Source organism: Eulemur rufifrons, chromosome 23, assembly GCF_041146395.1.
Source record: "Eulemur rufifrons isolate Redbay chromosome 23, OSU_ERuf_1, whole genome shotgun sequence".
NCBI classification, from domain to species: domain Eukaryota; kingdom Metazoa; phylum Chordata; class Mammalia; order Primates; family Lemuridae; genus Eulemur; species Eulemur rufifrons.
The window spans coordinates 32,375,417-32,394,511 of record NC_091005.1 but is presented as its reverse complement, the minus strand read 5'-3'; positions in this window follow the sequence as shown (position 1 = coordinate 32,394,511).

The window sequence follows — 19,095 nt, the reverse complement described above, 5'->3', positions numbered from 1 at the left end:
TCCGGGGAGCACCGCGCACCCGTGGAACGACCCCCTCGTTGGCCGGGCGGTCCCCCAAGCCGCAATCCACAGGCGCCAGCACGGGAGCGCCCATCCATCCGCGGCCTGGCACGCGACCGGGTGGAGGGCCGCACGCTCACAGGGGATGGGGAGGGGGCGCGAGACGGGCTCCACCCCCTCCTCCCCCCAGCGCACACCGGGGCGACCCGCGGCCGGGGCACGCAGCGCACACAGGCGGGCGCCCTTCACAGCTGGAACGCCGGCCCGGCCCGGCGTGACCCTCCCCCAGAGTTCAGAGGGGGAGGCGCGGACCACGTTAGGCGAAGAGTGGCACTCGGCCCCCACCGCGGGGGCCGGCGGACCGCTCCCCCCCACGGCAGGGGAGGAGGGAACTCTGCCCACGCACAACTGGCAGCCGCAGGGGCGGCGGCTGACGACGCGCAGAGAGGCGGCGGGCTGGGGGATCCGACAAACCCCAGAAGAGGACACGCCTCCACGATCGCTAGAGAAGACGCTTTCTCGCCGAAGGTGGATCGCCCCCGACCCCCGGTCGCCCCCGTAAGGGCCCTCGGCGGAGGTGTGGGGGGGTCTGCGGTATGGGGCAAAACACGCACGGTTGGCGACTCCTGAGCGTTCGCGGTCGGGGCCCCTGGTCCAAAAGCCACCTCACTTCGAGGGGAACACTCCCCCGTCGGTACGGGAGAGGGGTCACCGAGGCAGACCAGGCCGGTGGCAGAGGCCCCCCACGGGGCCGGCCGGCACCACGTCGCCGGCCCGGCCCCACCACGATCGCCCACACGACCGTGCAACAACCCCCCCCTCGGGCAGGGAGGGAAGAGCACAAGCCGTGCGCTCGCCTTTCGAAGTCCGCCACGCACACATCGTGGGGACGCCGAGACAACGCCCCCCGCCCGCCCACGCGGCGCAGGAGGATGCCTCTGGGCTTGCCCGCCTCGACCCCCCCCAACCCCAAGCACGCTGCTCGAGGGTGTACCCAACGCAGCAGACGCTGCAGCGGCGACCAGAGGGGGACGCCAGGAACGAGGACGACAACCACCGCTCGGTTTCGGGCACCTTGGAGAACAACCCGGTGCGCTCCGGGGGCACCACAAAAGGGCCACGCAGACCCAGCAGCCGCGCGCCAAACGGGGCGCGCGACCGGGCGGGCGGCACGGCCCCACACCCGTCCGTCACGGGGAGGGGTGATCCCGGCCAGGCAACAGCCACACAGGGCGAGCGAGGGCTGCCCGCTGCGTCAAGAGGACTCACGATCCCCCGCCAACGCCACGAGGCCGAGGGCGGGGCGACCGCGGTCGGGCCGGATAGTCTCGCACCCGCGCCTCCCACGCACCGCCCACAGGCGGGGAAGGAGAGGTGAGGTGCCCGCGGGCAGAACGAGAAGAGCGGCCACCATTCACCATGAATGGACCGTCCCTCGCCTGGCACGCGGCTCAAGGCCCGGGAGAGCGCGACGTCACCACATCGATCAGGCCCCGAGGACGGGGAGGGTTGGGGGAGGTCAGTCAGGCCGGCGAGGACAGCGATCGGAGGAGCCCGCTTCAGCCTCGCCAGCCCCGCCTCCCAAGCACAACCCAAAGACGAGGACCGCCTGACACGCAACGGCACAGAGCCAGCGGGGTAAGGGGCAAGGTTGCCGCAAACCTCCCCCCCCTCCGGGTGCCGTCTCTCGAGGGGACAAGAGACCAACGCGAGAGGCGGGCACCACCGTCGGGACACTCCGACGCCCTAGAGCCGGCGCGCGGGCCCAGGCGGTCAGCTCAAAGGGAACAGGGCAGGGCGCTGGATCCCCAGGAACCCAGAACCCTGTCCGCGTGCGGAGGCCCAACCCCTCCAGCGACAGTCGCCGAAGGACAGCGTGTCAGTACTAACCTGCAGGCGGAAGATGACGATATGAGGTGATCAAAAACACCGCGCAGGAAGACGGGGACCGAGCCACTTGAACACGCCTGCCCCCACGACACTCGACACGGCCACCTGTCCCCAGCAGGTCCCCAGCGCCAGCAGACAAGGGGCACTCAGGGACATCTGGTCGGCCCCCCCCCCCCCGTGGCGTAGAGGGCCAGGGAGGCCCTCACCGTCCACGCGCGCCACCCAGGGCCCAGCACGGGGTCTTGTGGAGGAGAAAACATCGGGACGGGACCGCCACGGCCCACGAGCGGCCGCGGGCCGACAGGGGTCGCCCTCGCCGGCCACCCAGGGCCACCCAGGGCCCGGTCCCCGGCCCCAGCACGGGGACTTGTGGAGGAGAAAACATCGGGACGGGACCGCCGCGGCCCACGAGCGCCCACGGGCCGACAGGGGTCGCCCTCGCCGGCCACCCAGGGCCACCCAGGGCCCGGTCCCCGGCCCCAGCACGGGGACTTGTGGAGGAGAAAACATCGGGACGGGACCGCCGCGGCCCACGAGCGCCCGCGGGCCGACAGGGGTCGCCCTCGCCGGCCACCCGCGCCACCCAGGGCCCGGTCCGTGCCCCCAGAGTAGGACTCGGAAGAAGCCACGGACGACTGGGTGCCACTCACAGGGCTATCCCTGCCTCCTGATCGGGAACCAGGGAAAATGGGTAGGAAAGGCGAGGCCGAGGGAGAGGGACACGCATGCACGGGACGGCGGCCGGTCGCCGGACACCCTCCTCTCCCGTCCGCGTGTGCCGTCTCCTTCCTGTCCCCGCGGGGTGGGTCGGGTCTCCAAAGCGGCCACAGCGTGCTGGTCGACCTGCCCGGGCAGCCCCGCAAGCCGCCTGGCTGGCTGAGCCTGGAAGCGCGGCGACAACGTCCTCCCGCCACACAGCCCTGCAGGCCCAAGCTCTGCCTCCCAGATGTCCCAGCCGGCGTCCCGGCACGAACCAGATGGCCCCGCGAAGGCTGCTTGCTTCCCGGAACTCAGCCTCGCTCGCATCGGGGACTGTCCCCTGCTTTGCCTGCTGCACCGAAGATGCAGAGGACAAGAGACTTGTAGAAAAGCGGCCGCCAGGTGGAGCCCGACCACAACCGGCGCCAGCCACCAGAGGTCTGCTGCAAAACACGGGGCAACCCTCTGGAGCCCATCATTTCAGAGTCCAGAAGGTCCCCCGGGGGCATCAAACACAGTCCCCCTACTCCCCACGGAAGCCATCGAAAAATGACGGGTCAGTCTAGGGCCACGCCACCCTGAACGCGCCCAATCTCGTCTGATCTTGGAAGCTAAGCAGGCCCCGGCCTGGCTAGCACTGGGATCAAAGAAAGGATGGGTCGGCCCGACCACCGACACCGTCCACCAAACCCGTCTCTGCACAGACCACAACATAGCCGAGAGACAGACAGGCAGAAACAGAAAGAGAGAAAGGGAGAGAAAGGAAAAGAACAGAAAGAAAAGAGACGGAGAAACAGAGAGAGAAAGTCAGAAAGAAGAAAACAGTAAATAAGAAAAGACAGGAAGAGGGCGCGGGGAAGAAAGAAAAAGGAAGGGAGGAAGGAGATAGGAAACACAGAAAGACAGAAGGAAAGAAGAAATAAGGAAAGAAAAGACAGGCAGAAAGAAAGAGAATGAGAAAAAGGAAGGAAGGATGGAAGCAGAAAGAAAGAAGAAAGAAAGAAAGACAGACAGACAGAAGGAGGGAAAGAAAGAAAAGAAAAAGAAAGGAAATTAAGAGAGAAAAAGAAAGAGCACGGAAAGATGGAAAGAGAAAAAGATAGAGAGAAGGAAGGGGAGAGAAAGTATAGAAAGAGACAGAAAGGAAGAAGGAAGGAGAGAGAAAGGAGAGAATGAGAAAGAAAGAAGGTAGGAAAGTAGAAAGGGGGAAGAAAGATGGAAAAAACAGAGATAGAAACACAGGATAACAGGAGAAAGGAAGAGAGGAAAGAAAAATGGAAAGAAATACGGAAGGAAGGAAGGCAGGCAGGCAGGAAGGAAGACAGGAAGACTGAAAGAAGGAAACAAAAAAGAAGTAAAGAAAAGGCAGAAGGAGGAAGAGAAAGAAAGAAAGAAGAGGGGGGGAGAGATGATAGGATGAGAAAACCTTTCTGTCGTGGAATCATAAAACCCCTTCCTATCTTAGGATCATGAAACCCAGGGTGGAACTATGATACACTTCACATTCTCAGAGCACGCCGGCTGGTGAAACAAAGAAAGAAGTCAGGGACAAAGAGAACACATTCACGGGGCCTGGCCGGGGGCCAGGGTGGGGCGGCCCGAGGCTGTCGCCAGAGCCATCTCTGTGGCAGGACGTCGCAACACGCCTACCGGATTTTCCCATAACGCTCGCCCGCCGCCAGGTGACCCCCGTCATCCACCGATCCAAGTGCCAGCCTGGAAAGGACGGGCTCCCTCGTGGGGGAGGGAGCGTGGGGGCGGGAGTGGGTACACACTGGGTCGCAGGCCTCCTCCCGGCCCCTCTCGGACCACGTCTCTCAGCCCTCGGGCACACTCCCCACCACTAGTCGACCAGAGAGCCCCCGGGGGGGGGGGGGCGGAGGGGGGCGTCCACGGCAGGGAGAGAGGACAGGGACCCATCGGCCCGTGCTAGATGCCACGGGTGGAGGCAGGACCTGCTGAAGACACACGAACAGTACGGAGAGGTTCAGAGCGGGGCCTAGGCGCAGCCACTCACGATGATCTCACAGTTGGACTATCTGTCACGGTGCACCGAAGCGCATGAAGTGGGCGCTCCCGGAAACGGCGTGTGTGTGTGTGTGTGTGTGCGCGCGCGCGTGCGCGTGCGCGTGTGCCTGTGTGTGGGAGGGAGAGAGAGAGAGAGAGAGAGAGAGAGAGAGATGGGAGAAGACGGTCGGTACATTCACTCACTCCTGTACCCGGGCCAGTCGTTTCTCCCGAAGGACAGAAATCCATAAAACACCCACGTCTAAAGAGTGTTTACACAGAGCTAACCCTAGGTCGAATCAGTCAGGAGTCGAGTGCGGGGAATCCTATGGTCCCAAACTGGGACTCCAGTCCCGGCCCCATAGCAAAAGGGGGTCATTTCTCAGAAAACGCACGCACACAGAAACGGGTAACGTTTATACAATTTTATACCGTGGTAGTGACTTCCTTCCCCGCGCCCGTGTTCTTGGGATTGGTCTCACTACATAGTACTTTTTTGTTTTTTCTGAGCTTTATTTTATTTTATTTTATTTTACTGTCATTTCGTTAGAGATGATGGGGAGGGGTGGCGGGGGAGCAGGGCATAGTTCACTCACTGGAAGCCTCAAACTCCTGGGCTCCAGCGATCCTCCTTCCTCAGCCTCCCAAATCGCTGGGACTACAGGCGTGTGCCACCATGCCCGGCTAATTTTTTTCTATTTTTGGTAGAGACGGGGGTCTTGCTTTTGCCGAGGCAGGTCTCGAACTCCTGACCTCAAGCGATCGGTCCTCCTCCCCGCCTTGGCCTAGGATTACAGGCGTGAGTCACCAAGCCTGGCCTGGATCGGTTTTTAATAGGTAAGGTCTACGAGACATCCCAGTCCAAACATCGATTCGGTGGGTCTCTACAGGATTCCGGGCGGAGATCCGATCTGGGGTTTACAACGTGGAGAATTAAGGCCTGGCTAGCAAAGAGCCCAGTGACTGAAGAGGGACGATGCTCGTCAGTCGTACAGAGCCTGAAAAGATGCAACACGGGGAAACGTTTCCAGGTTCCTCTCAGAAGAGGATGTCAGATGAGATGCCGAAACGAAAAGAATGGGTTCAAGCCAAAAGGAAAAATAGATAAATAAGTCAATAAATAAAACTACGGGAGACAGCCAGGAGACACTGTTTCCTCAGAAATGGCTAGGAAGCCTCCCAGGATAACCTGGATAGCAGCATATGTTCCTCCTCTTCCTCCGGCTCCCTCTCTTGTGTTCGTGTTTGTTTTCTGCAAACGCCAAGATGGGGCAGGGGTGGGGGACACCACGCCAGGTGGGCGAGCAGATCACCCTGCCCACCACAGGAGGGAGCACACACACACCCACCCACCCCGGGTCATCACTCTGTAGTTCCGCGTGAGTGAGGTGAGGCCCGGAACGGTGCTAGTAGCTTTCCAAGTGGTCAAAAAGAATGCACAATAACTGGACCGAGGCCTGTCTGGACGCTGTAAAGGCCCACTTGAAAACTTATGCTTGCTCGCTAGGTGACCGATGTCCGCTTGACCTATGTCTGTAATTGGAAATACGTACCTTGCGGAGATAAAACAAAGCAATTAACTTGTAACTAAGTGTTTAAACTTTCCAGCTGCCTGTTGTAAAATTGATTGTGCTTGCTTAACGCCTGAAAGAATGTTCCTTAATTGGAGCTATCTGTTTCTGTAAACCTGCTCGCTTAAAGACTGTAACCGAAACGAAACGGGGGCCCGAGGCTGGTCCCGGACCACACAGCTGCGGAGTAGGTGGTATAGTGTTGTTTCAACCGCCGTGCCTAAAGTCACGGAGCTCTAGCTTAGGATAGTCTGAAACCTTCCTGCTTTTTTCGGCTCGGGGCCATTCTCTGTACCTGTACCCTAACAGGGCAGGGGGTGGTCGCTGGCCAGCTAATATGGACTCATGACTTGGCTCAATTCGGTCTCTAGGTTGTCCTGTCTCGCACTCCGTACTATAACAGATGCCATACCGGTTCAACCCAGCTCTGAAGGAAAGAAATGCGGAGCGTTCCACTAGCCGGAGGAAGGCAAAACGCACCTCTGCCTTCCTCTGAGGGCACGTCTGAGTGAACGGGTCGTTCTCCCTGCCCGTCACCCCAAGCCCCTCATCCCGGACCCCACCACACCCGGCCTTGACCTCCTCGGCCCTGCCCACCAGGCCCCATCATGGCCTCTGGAGCCTGGGCTCTCTCTCTCTCCAGGCACTGGCACTGCCCCCCGCCCCCACCCCGGGACATGAGATCCAGGGCCTCTGTCTCCCAGGCCTCCCAGCTGTCTTGACTTGCGGACTCAGTGCCTGCTCTGCCAGAGAGACCTCTTGCTGCGGGGTGGCTCTCAGTGGCTGCATCTCAGCGGTCTAACGTGTCCCCCACCATCCACGTGGCCGCCGGCGTCAGGCTTCGGTGCCGTAGTGCCACCCTGCCTCCCTTCCGGGGGAATCCCACGCTGCCTCAGGCCCATTATGACCTGGAAGAGGCTGCACCTGTGGGGTCTGCCCATTTCCATTACCCCCCCCCCCACACACACACATCACCCCCCGGTCCCCCCATAGGGGTTAGGAAGAAGGCAACACTTCCTGGTACAAGGGTTGAACTGAAGGGGCGAGTGAGTGGCCACCTGGCAGGGGCATCGCAACAGATGGCTGAAGAAGTCAGCCGCCGAGTGCAGAAATGTCACGGAACTTGGGGTGCCACTGCCTTGCTGAGATAGGGCCAGGGCAGGCTTTAAAAGGCTAAAATTCTCCCTGCCTTTGGTACGTTAATACAGAACCCATGGTCCTTTCTAATTTTTGATTCCCGGAGAGGCAGGAAGTATTCCAAATGGCCACGCCATGGCTTTTCTAAATTGCCCACAAGGCCTTCTCCGACCCAGCGGGTCAGGGGTTTGCTTTGGTGTTACATCGTGGTAAAAGAGACATCCCACAGCAGTGACCATGTCCATCGACTCCGTCGGCGCTCTCAGGCTCGTAGTCCCACTTTTCAGACAAGCCTGGATGGCCACTCCGTGTCACTCTTTGCCAAATGCCAGCCACTCTCCTCCCCGCCCCGCATCCCCCATTTGGCCACCACAACTCTTCATCCCCAGGCGCCCTCCGGTAAAGTGTGCTCCTGTCTGTACACCTACTCCGTTGGGGGCGGGGGGGGGGGGGCGAGGTGGCACAAGAGGTGGCTGGTGGCCGGAGCAGGCCCGCCACCTTGAGTGTGTGGAACAGCGCTGAGGATTTCCTAAGGGAAGAAAGAGGGTGGGGAGAGCGAGAGAGCATCTCCTCCTCGTGAACCTCACAGATGATTGAGGACAAACAGGCCTGCGGGGGGGGGGGGGGGGAGAGGGGGGGAGCAGGGAGGGTGCCGAGTCTGCACCAGAGAAAATGGCTTTGTGGGGGGGTGGGAGGGGAAGAGGGCAGAAAGATTTTCTGTCTTTCTAAAACTTCCCCCAGGCTTTTGGGAACTTGCAGCCCGGCCTGCATCCCTGCATCCCTGAGGCACGTTAACTCTTTGGTTATAACTCCAGGTGGCCCCCAGGGTGGGCGGCCCACAGAGTTCAAGGGCTTTCTTCTCAGCAGAGACGGGACCTTTAGAACAGCTAACTGCAGTAATTGCCTGAAGCTGAGAACCAACCCTCCCTCCTTTAAAACCTCTGTATTTCTGCCTAGGCCTATGTTCACGAAATTTGGGGGTTTGAGACTGAGAAGCTCTACCCTATTTATTTCCTCCTTTGTCAGCAAAGTAGACTCTCTGTTTTCTTACTCCTCATACCGCTTGTCCTCGTTACTCGGCCTCGTGGACAAGCAGCTGAGCTTTCGGTCACAAGTCCACACCCCAGGGTGGAGGGGTCCAATCCACCCCTGTCCAGACCTGGGCCCTTCCTGCCTCCCTCCCGAGACGATCTGTTTGGCAGCCCAGCCGCCTTGGACTGGGCCACAAGGAGGACACAAAGTAAAGACCCAGCCCCCCCCCCCCCCACACACACACGGTAGTGGCGGTGGGTGGCAGTTCTCCAAGGGTTTGGGGCTTTTCCTGAGGCAGGAGACGGAGGGGACTGATTTCTTTAGAGCTCCGTCCCCTCCCCCATGCGCTGTGCCGCCTGGAAGCGGCAGCTCGCGGGGCGGGGTCGGGGCTGAAAGCGGCTCCACCCGAGAGAAGCCCGAGGCGGCTACGTGCGAGCGCGCATGCGCAGTCAGCTCGCGGGGCGGGGTCGCGGCTGAAAGCGGCTCCGCCCGAGAGAAGCCCGAGGCGGCTACGTGCGAGCGCGCATGCGCAGTCAGCGCAGTGAGTGGGGGAGGGGTGGAAAACGGCGGAAGGGCTCCGCCGAGGGCCCGGCCATCTGTGCGGCCAGGCTAGGGGTTTCCCTCTTGGGCCGGGAGCTCGTACTCCGCCCCCAGCCCGCAGGCAATCCCGAGGGGCAGAAGCACGACTTGCTGGGCACCTCCTCGGGCGAAGCGGTCGCGGTGGCTGGGTTACGTGGGGCCCAGACGAGTCTCTGGTTCTGGGAGCGGCACCTCCCCCACGCGCCTCTCCTCTTGGGCCTTCACCACCCCCCCACCCCCGCTCCGGCCCCAGGGGAGGGGAGGAGTGGGGGGCAGGGATCTTAAGCCGCCCCCCGCCCGCCACCGCCAGCTGACCCGTCCCGTGGTTGGCCCAGGGAACCCTAGAAAAACCCTTAAACCTGAGCTGCTGCCCCGCAAGGACAGGGGAAGTCAGACACCCCTCCCTGATGGAGTCAGATTTTATAACAATGAGATACTGAATGTCCGACGGGCCTAAGGCCAGGCAAGACAAAGCTTAACGCATATCTAGCAGGCCAACCGTTTACTGAACTACAGGGCACTTGAGTTTTGGGTAAACTGTCCAGTGGCTTGTCTGTGATTAGCAGACCTCCTTACCTTAACTGAAAACATGATGCAAAGCCTTTAGGCAGAGGTTCATTTATGTCATCAATTGCAAATCAAAGAATCTTTAAACCCAGCTGTAAACCTGTAAACACCGCACCCTCCCTCCCCCGCCCCCCCCAACTGCCAGATGTCCTGCCTTTTCAGCGCAGACCAATGTACCCCTTCCATGTTTTGATTTGTGATTTTACATGTAATTCCTGTCTCCCTAAAATGTATGAAGCCAAACTGTAACCCACCCCACCACAATGGGTCCGCTTGCTCAAGGCTTCTTGGGCGTAGCTCTCTGGGCCATGATCACGGCCGTTGGGCTCAGAATAAAACTCTTTAAATTATTTTGCGGTGATTTGGGGTTCTTTTCCATGGACGAGTCAATCGTGTTCACATTATTTTAGCCTTGGGAGCTTTTTCTTTTCTATTATGTCTGATCCTGATCGCTAGCCAGGTATTCATTCATATTTTTGGTTGGTGGTGGTGCTCAAGCTCGTCTTTGTACGTCCCAAATTGGCGAAAGCCACCGTGAATATGTTTTACACCTTCCAAGAGCTAGCGCTTATTGCCGTATCATAACCAGGGCTCGCAGCAATTTTTCTTTTTTTTTTTTTTTAAAGCTGCTTCCACTTTCTACCTGGGTATACATACGAGTATACCCTTTAAATGAATGCTTGCATCGAGGAACCAGGAAGTGGTTTTTGTTGTTGTTGCTGTTGTTGTTTTCCCCCAGTCATTTATCTGCTCCTCAACCCTCATTATTTATCTCTCTCACACACAGACACACACACACACACACACACACACACAAACACACACACCCCATCTCTGTAGAAAAGCTCACGGAGATTGTTCATCCACCGCGTGCTTTCTGTTGACAGTATCTGAGACGATAAGGAGCACCATGCATTCTGTTCTAAGAGAAAAATTGCATATATCAGTATGATTATATTTTACTTCTTGTGTGAATTTAGTGGATCTCATAAAAGCTGATCTTGATTTTCACAGCAGAGAAAAGTGGGCTTCTGTTTTGGTTTTGTTTTTGTTTTTCTGGAGGGGTGGTGTCTTCACATAAGTGATCATCTTTACAAGTATGCTATATCCGAGAAATTTCAGAAAGCTGCAAAGAGTGACTTGTTGACAATGCTTGCATTGAATGATGTATCTGAATCTGTGAATCGAAGGGGTCAGCATCTGACCAGAAAGCACTGTTAGAGGAAGAGGGGTTTCGGGTCTTTTCCTAAATTGTATCTGCCTAAGGCGGAAAATATTTCTGTTTCCCTATGACATGGTATTTTCCTCACAAGCAGTGTTAATGGCTCCATATGACTCTAGACTGGCTGCAGAGCAGAGACTCCATGGTCTCCACTACTTGACTCTGTCTGTCCAAGAATGGCCTCCACAGCTCTCCTCTGTGAGATATCCACTCTCAGAGGTGGCACGGTATGGTGGGTAGGGGGATATGCTGGATTTTGAAAACTCAGAGTTTGAACCCCAGTGCTTTATTTCTTAGCAACATGAACTTTGTCAGATCACATCACCCTGCTGAAGCCCAGTCACCTAAAGGGTAGAAAATGCAATGGATAGATTGACGCTTCTCTTCTCTTCTCCTCTCTTCTTTCTCTCTTTCTTTCTTTCCTTGTGTCTTCCTGTCTCTCTCTCTCTCTCTCTCTTTCTTTTTGTCTTTTTCTTTTTTTTCTTTTGACGGGCCCTCACTCTGTTCCCCAGACTAAAGTGCAGTACCATCATCATAGATCACTGCAACTTCAAACTCCTGGCCTCAAGCGATCCTTTCCCCCTAGGCTTCCCAAAGTGCTAGGATGCAGTTTTATTTTTATCTGTGACACCATGGGAGGAAATATCTTTTATGGTCATAGGGTCAGAAATTTAGATCTCTTCTTTGAACTCATGGTAGCGGCTAACTGGGATTTTCAGTGTGTAAACGTAAGCCACTTGTAATTTCACCAGTACTCCCGTTACTTGTCATCTATTCAGGAGGTGAACTCTTCTTCCCCTACCATCTACTGTTCAAACGCGTTGGCCACAAGGATAATTTGAATATCAGATTCAGAGCACAAATAATTAAGGTCCTGTAGCGTTAATAAGTAAAAGGGGCCACACACAAACCTGTGGAAGTCTGTGTCCCTTCCAGTTTTTTATTTTGTTTGTTTGTTTGTTTGTTTTTGGGTCCCCCCCCCCCCCCCGAGACTGAGTCTCACTCTGTTGCCCGGGCTAGAGTGAGTGCCGTGGCGTCAGCCTAGCTCACAGCAATCTCAAACTCCTGGGCTCAGTCGATCCTCCTGCCTCAGGCTCCCCAGGAGCTGGGACCACAGGCATGTGCCACCATGCCCGGCTAATTTTTTTCTATATATTTTTAGTTGTCTGGACAATTTCTTTCTATATTTTTAGTAGAGACGGGGGCGGGGGGTCTCACTCTCGCTCGGGCTGGTCTCGAACTCCTGACTTTGAGCGATCCTCCCGCCTCGGCCTCCCAGAGTGCTAAGTTTACAGGCCTGAGCCAACGCGTCCGGCCTGTGTCCATTCTTTAATGTTGTGTGTTGCTCAGTTATGAAAAGGCAAGGGAACATAAAATCCGAGTTTTAGGGATGACTTATAGGCTCAGTATTCTTTTTTTTTTTTTCCTCCTCTAAGCCTATGTGAATATCAAGGAGGGTAAAAAATTCAGTGTTCTCAGTTCAGTGCCCAACCAACCTCTGTTTCCAGAGTAAAAATTGAGCATCCTATTACACCTTTATTTCCCTTTGGTATGCTAAGGCCCAACTCGGCAGAGAGGTCACTGTTTATTCTCTTTGCTAAGATCACATGTGCCATAGTCTGTCTGCTTTGTCTCCTTTAGGGGTAATCATCCAATCTTACCCGGGCCCCTCACATCCTCGTGACAATAGGCCTCCTTGGTTTACTGAAATAGAAAAGACCGGCTCATCAGCAATGTTCGATCGGTTGCTTCAGAAACAAATGTTGTTCTGCTTTCTTTACTATGGTTTTTTTTTTTTCCTTCTTTCTTCCGTCAGACCCAATCCGATATAGGTGGGAGAGAAGGTAACCGGAGCCTCTTGAAAAACCGAAGTGAACCAAAGCGAGCTCACAGATTCAGATAGAAATCAGGAGGAAGAAAAATTGAGAGATAACATGGATTTTCTGTCTAGCGGGTGTTCTCACACTTCAATTTTACCAGAAGCGTTAGGTAGGATGACGATGACGATAATTGTGACAAACACTATTCTCATTGGACAGATAAGGAGGCAGGCTCAGAGTGACGAGTAACCTGGGCCTAAATAGATCGCTAAGAAGCATCATAGTGTGTTCCTTGGTTACGCTGTTTTGTGAAGCTCAAAAAGTTTGGGGTGCGCGTGCGCGTGCGTCCATGTGCGTACGCAATCATAGGTGTTCTAGTAAAACGGATATGAGGTAGGATTTCCCATACCTTCAATGATTTCATGTCCTGCAGGAACATAATGTTCCGGGATCAGGTTTTTATTCTGCCTTCTGTGCCACATGCTCAACATGCCTGTGACTTTACAGCCGAGACTTGCTCAGGGGGAGCCCATTCTCATCTTCTGGGAGGTTCTGCTAATCTTTAAAAGACAAGGACATAGGAAGATGATCCTATAACAACGACTGTGACCACGATTAAAGGCTTACTGTTTACCACGCGTGCTTCTGTGGGCTTTGCCTGCATTTGCTTTTTCACTCTGCACAATATCCCTGTGAGGTAGGCACCATGATTTCTGCATTTGCAGATGAAGAGGCTGAGGCTCAAGAGGATGTATGACTCGCCAAGTTACCAAACACGGAGTGTCGTCCAGGAAGCCAGTCCAGGCCCCCCGGCTCTGCAGCCACTCTGCAATGCTGATTCTGAGCCTGACCGTTTCATCACTGGTGGCTCCCTGAGAACCTTGACTCGGCCCCCTTCCTCAGTTCACTTGGGAAACATATTCATGTGTGTGTATTTCTCTCCTTCCCTCTCCCACCCCCCCCTCTCTGTTTTAGTTTTTATTATTTTGAAAAGTGCATAGAACGATAAAAACTTTAAAAGTAGGAAAAAGCTTACGGAACACGTAAGGACACAGAGAAAGAAAATATCTGTGTACAACAGTGCAACGCATTTGTGTTTTAAGTCGTGGTGTTGCAAAAGAGTCCAAAAGTTTAAAAGAAAGAAAAACAAACAAACAGACAAACAAACAAACAAACAAAAAAAAAAACCAAACCACCATGGAAAAGTTTATGAAGTGAAAACACTTACAGTAAGCTAAGGTTAATGTATTATTGAAGAAAGAAATTTCTAAAGGTAAATGTCGTGTGGCCTAAGTGTCCAGGGTTTATGAAAACCTACAGTAAGTAATGTCCTAGGCCTTCACATTCACTCACCACTCACCGCCAACTCACAGACTCACCCAGAGCAACCTCCCGCCCGCCCTGCAAGCTCCATTCACCGTAAGTGCCCTGGCCAGGTGTCCCACTGCACAGAAACCTATTAGACTGCATTTCTTCCCATTACTATCAGTAGTTGTACATTTCTTAGGACTGTAGGCCTACGATACACCTCCAGGCATAGTTAGGGGTTGGGAAGAGGAGGGAAGAGGCCATTCTTCATTTATTAATTGGGTAGCATGGGGGCAGGGGAGGCAGTTTCCTCCTTCTCCTCCTCGTCCCCCTTCTCTCTTGTTTTGCTTCTCCCTCTCTTGTTTTTCTTTATTCCCCTCCCAGTTCCCCCTTCCATCGTCTCGATGGATTTGGATGAGACGTAGACATTTTCTACGTCAGGCCTTAATCATACCGAGGGAGCAGGAGAAAAGTAAGCCGCCTACCATGACACGATGGAATGGAAGTTTGTCAGCCATTGACTGCTGTGGCATTCCGACATTTAGTGTCTTCAGGACATTCTATATTTCTGCTATCCCACTAGAATATATCTCCTCGATCACTACTGTGTGGCCACATCCCAGCTGTTTCGTGAGCCACCCTCAATGTTCGTGACAATGTAGTGTGGGGACTCCCTCCGTCTGGTGCCTTAAACTCGCACATTTGGGGTTTTGTATCAGGATAGCAAAGCGATCGCCTTTAAATAACCTGGCTGGCCATGGTGGCTCATGCCCGTGATCCCCGCAACTTGGGAGGCAGAGACGGGAGCGTGACTTGAGCCCAGCAGCTGGAGACCAGCCTGGGTAACACGATGAGACCTCATCTCTACCAACAAAAAAAAGAAAAATTATGGCGGGTGTGGCAGCATTTGCCTATAGTCCCAGCTACTCAGAAGGCTGAGGCAGAGAGGATCACTTAAGCCCTGGATTTGGAGCTTGCTGTGAGCTACAATCAGGCCAAGGCGGCCTGGGAGAGGACAGAGTGAAAGAAATCCTGTCTCAAAAAAGAAAAGAAAAGAAAAGAAAGAAAACAAGACCGATAACACAACACAACTTAGAAGACTTGGTGTTACTGAAAGCTCGGCCACTTGCCCACGAGGCCGAATAACGAGGACAAGCTGTTTGAGGAGGAAGGAAAGAGAGAGTCTATTTTGCCGGTAAAGGAGAAAATAGGGTAGACCTTCCCATCTCAAGCCTCCGAATTTCCCCGAACATAGGGCTAGGCAGAAATACAGAGCTTTTAATGAGGGGGGGGGGAGGGGTTCTCAGCTTTAGCGATGATTGTGGTTAATTATTTCAATCGTCCAGGCTCTGCCAAAAACAAAGCCTGTGAACTCTGCCGGCTGCCCACCTGGGGGGGGGGGGGGCGGGGCAGGGGACCACTTGGGAGTTTTAAGAAAAGATTTAACCTGCCTTGGGGACATAGGCCAGACTACAAGCTCCCAAAAGTGGTGGTGGTGGTGGTGGTGGTGGTGGTGGGGAGCGTAAAACGACAGAACGTCTTTCTGTCCTTTATTGGTTTCTCCTTTCCCCCCCCCCCCCAGGTGCCAAAAGACCTGAGACTGATGCCGAAAAGAAATAGGTACAGGCGCCCACGTGCACACACAAAGATATACGATCGAATACATCGTGTTGACAGTCGGGGAAACTGGAAGATGATGGGGAAGTATCACGAGCAACTTTGTATTTCTTCCAGGACAGGAAAATGGACACGAAGAGAAAAATTCATCGTTCTCGGCGTAGGATAAAAAGCCACATCTTGTTACTTAATATAATTCATTCTGTGATTTAAGTTTTTATACGATATGATATTCGATAAGCCTAAAAAACAAGATAAAAGAGAAACAAACCAAAGGGAAAAAATAAAAATAAAAAAGACGACGGGCAGAGGCCTACGGTCCCGGGAGGAGGCAGAGAGCGGGAGGAGGGGCGCCTCCCGCAGACAACAGGGCGGGTGGGCGGAGACCCGCTAGAGGCTAGGGCTGCCCCGGGCGGGCCCAGAGCTGCGGGCCCGGGAAGAAGAGGGTGGGACCGTCCGGACCGTGCTCTCCTCCCCGCCCTCCACACCTCCCGGGAGTCAGCTCTTAAACTCCCAACGTCACCTGACTTTCCGGATCCCGAGGTCTGATCAAAGTGGCCGCTAGGTGACACCCAGCAACCGCTGCCGGTGTCATCCTGAAAAGAACGGACCCTATGACTGACGGGGGTGGGGCGGGGTGGGGGTGGGGCGCACAGCGGGTGGCCCGGCCAGCTCCCCTTCCTCCTCGGAGCGGATCGGATCATCTGGAACTTTATCCAGAGAGGAGAGAGTGCCCCTGGGTGTGTGCTAGAAGCCGGAGGGTTGGGGCAGGGACCTACCCAAGAGAGAAGTAGAGTACAGGGAGTTTCAGAGTTGACCCACTCACGATCTCGCCCTGGTCAATACAAGAGTGGCAATATCTGTCACCGTGGAATGAACACTTGGTACCGAAGACCTTTGTCTATGCTGGCCCCCCTATGCCTAGGGGGGGGCATGTGGCCAGAATCTGACATCCTAAACGTCTTCGTAGAAAGAATTTGGGGGTGGGGGTGGGGGAGAGAGACAGAAAAAGAAAAGAGAGGGGGAAAGAAATGGCTGCCACAAAACTATCAGAACAGAGAAGCGACCGATAGGGCCTATCTGGTTAAGTTCTTTCCCTACCCAGAGAACGACTTGACGTAGCTGACGTCACTGCAGTCAGGCCACGTTCCGGTGGACACAGAGAGTCAGGGATAGAATTTCACGCTCGGCACTGTCTCTCGTGACAGCGGGAAGGTGGAGGGTGGCTGAGGGTTCTATGCTCCTTTATCACACACCGTCAGGTAGGTCAGGTAAAATTGAGGACAGATTTCCAGTGTTTCGAGAAAGGAAGAGCACTCGTGCAGGCCATCTATCTGTACGTGGGAGAGTGTCCCCGAAAAGTGGCTTTCAGTGCCGGGATGTGCCTAGGCCAAGAAGGTACACGATCCTGAGTGAGAATGGTCCGTCCCATAGAGTCAGTCGGTAGGAGGCCACCGGTCGAGACGGAACTGCCCCCCCCACACCCGCCCCCGCCCCACAGAGCAGACAGACTCAGAATGGAGTCACTCGGTGCCAGTGCCCTGCCCGGGTGCCCCATCATTCAACCGAACTGGGAAACAGGTGGGCTTTCCGACCCTCGGGAGGGAGCTTCACGGCGGGCGGACAGATCAGAAGGGGCCCGGCTCCCTTGAGCGGGCAGGCTGGGGACGGTCGGTGGGGTCTCTTGACAGGAGGCACCACGGAACCCTTGAGGCAATGTCGGGGGCACCTATGTTGCGGTCCAAAGCTAGCGTCTGAGAAGTCGTCCCGAAAGAATGATGGCGTCAACAAGTCCCCTCCGTTCAAGAAACGAGATTCATTTCTAGAGGAGGGCCACCCACGCGGGAGAACCGTAGGCTTCCTGTGGACATTCTCTTCAAAAGGCAATTCACTCAGCGGAGTGAAAATCGGAAAAATCGCTGTCCTCTGACGCAGCTGCAGAGAAAAGATGGCACCAAAATCAATGAAACACACACACACACACACACACACACACACAAACACACCTCCTCCCATCTGAACGAGCACTCCGGACGGTCACATAGGGAGAGCGACGGGCTCTCTTCCCACCCTGTGGTTTTCTACCTTTCGTTGCGGTTTTTTCCCTCAGTGGATAGAGGAGGAGACACAGGGGGCTCAGCCGGCATGCGAGTGGGTTTATCATCCTCTGTGAGTATCAACACGCGACACCACCTAAGTGAAGGAACACACCGGTGTTTCATGTCATGTGGCTCAATGCCTGGCAGATACGAGCCTTTGCAGGCCTCCTCGTGATCGACAGGACGTCGCCTTGGACACGGACACATCTTGTCCCTCCCTCCCGAGGCGATAGGCGGTTCCGTACCTCCTCGGGGCCAGGGCACAGTCTGCCTAGGCACCTACAACACGTGTGGCAACAGCCTCGATGGCTCTGCCATGAGAACGAACTCCCGTGGCACGGGGGTGGGGTGGGGGGGGGTCGGGTGCTGAAGAATTCAGCTGAGTGAAGGAATGCCACGGGATTCAGAGTGCCATCGGTGGGCTGAGAGGCGAGCAGGGCGGGCTTTGAAAGGGTAACATTCTCCCTGCCTTCCGTCTGTCTGTGAATACAGAACGTACACGCCAGGCGGGGTGGCTCACGCCTGTAATCCTAGCACTCTGGGAGGTAGAGGCGGGTGGATCGCTCAAGGTCGGGAGTTCGAGACCAGCCTGAGCAAGAGCGAGACCCCCATCTCTACTAAAAATAGAAAGAAACTATATATCTAAAAATATATACAGAAACAGTATCTAAAAATATATACAGAAAAATATTAGCCGGGCACGGTGGCGCATGCCTGTAGTCCCAGGTACTCGGGAGGCTGGGGCAGTAGGATCGCTTGAGCCCAGGAGTTTGAGGTTGCTGTGAGCTAGGCTGACGCCACGGCACTCTAGTCTGGGCAACAGAGTGAGACTCTGTTTCAAGAAAAAAAAAAAAAAAAAAAAATATATATATATATATATATATATATATATACACACACACACACACACACACACACACACGTATATCCAATTAGCTGGGCATGCTGGCACATGCCTGTAATCCCAGCTACTCGGGAGGCTGAGGCAGTCTGATCGCTTGAGCCCAGGAGTTTGAGATTGCTGTGAGCTAGGCTGACGCCATGGCACTCTAGCCAGGGCAACAGAACGAGAGACTCTGTCAGAAAGAAAAGAAGAGCGAGAGCGAGAGAGCGAGAGAAAGAAAGAAAGGAAGGGAGAGAAAGGAAAGAGAAGGAAGGGGGGGAGAGGGAGAGAGAGAGAGAGAGGAGAAAACTATTAAAAAATTCGGGACCAGATCCATCGGTCGGTACTCAGAAGCGTGACGATCGGGTGTTCCCGAGCACGTGTGAGATGTGTCTTCTCCCTGACGCCGCGTTTCCTCCACACACACATCACCCATCTGCCGTGGAAAAAAAGCAACAAAAAGAGAGAAAGAGATTAAGAAGGGAAAATGGAAACAGGGCAAAAGAGGAAGAAAGAAAGAAATTTCGAAAAAAGAGACCAAAGTCACAGCGAGAAGGAAGAATACTGAGCCCAGAGCGACACCTAGTGACCACACCGTCACAAGCACCCTAGGGCCCCAATTCGCCAGAGACATCTGGTGGACCCCAGGGCAACATGTGGTCGA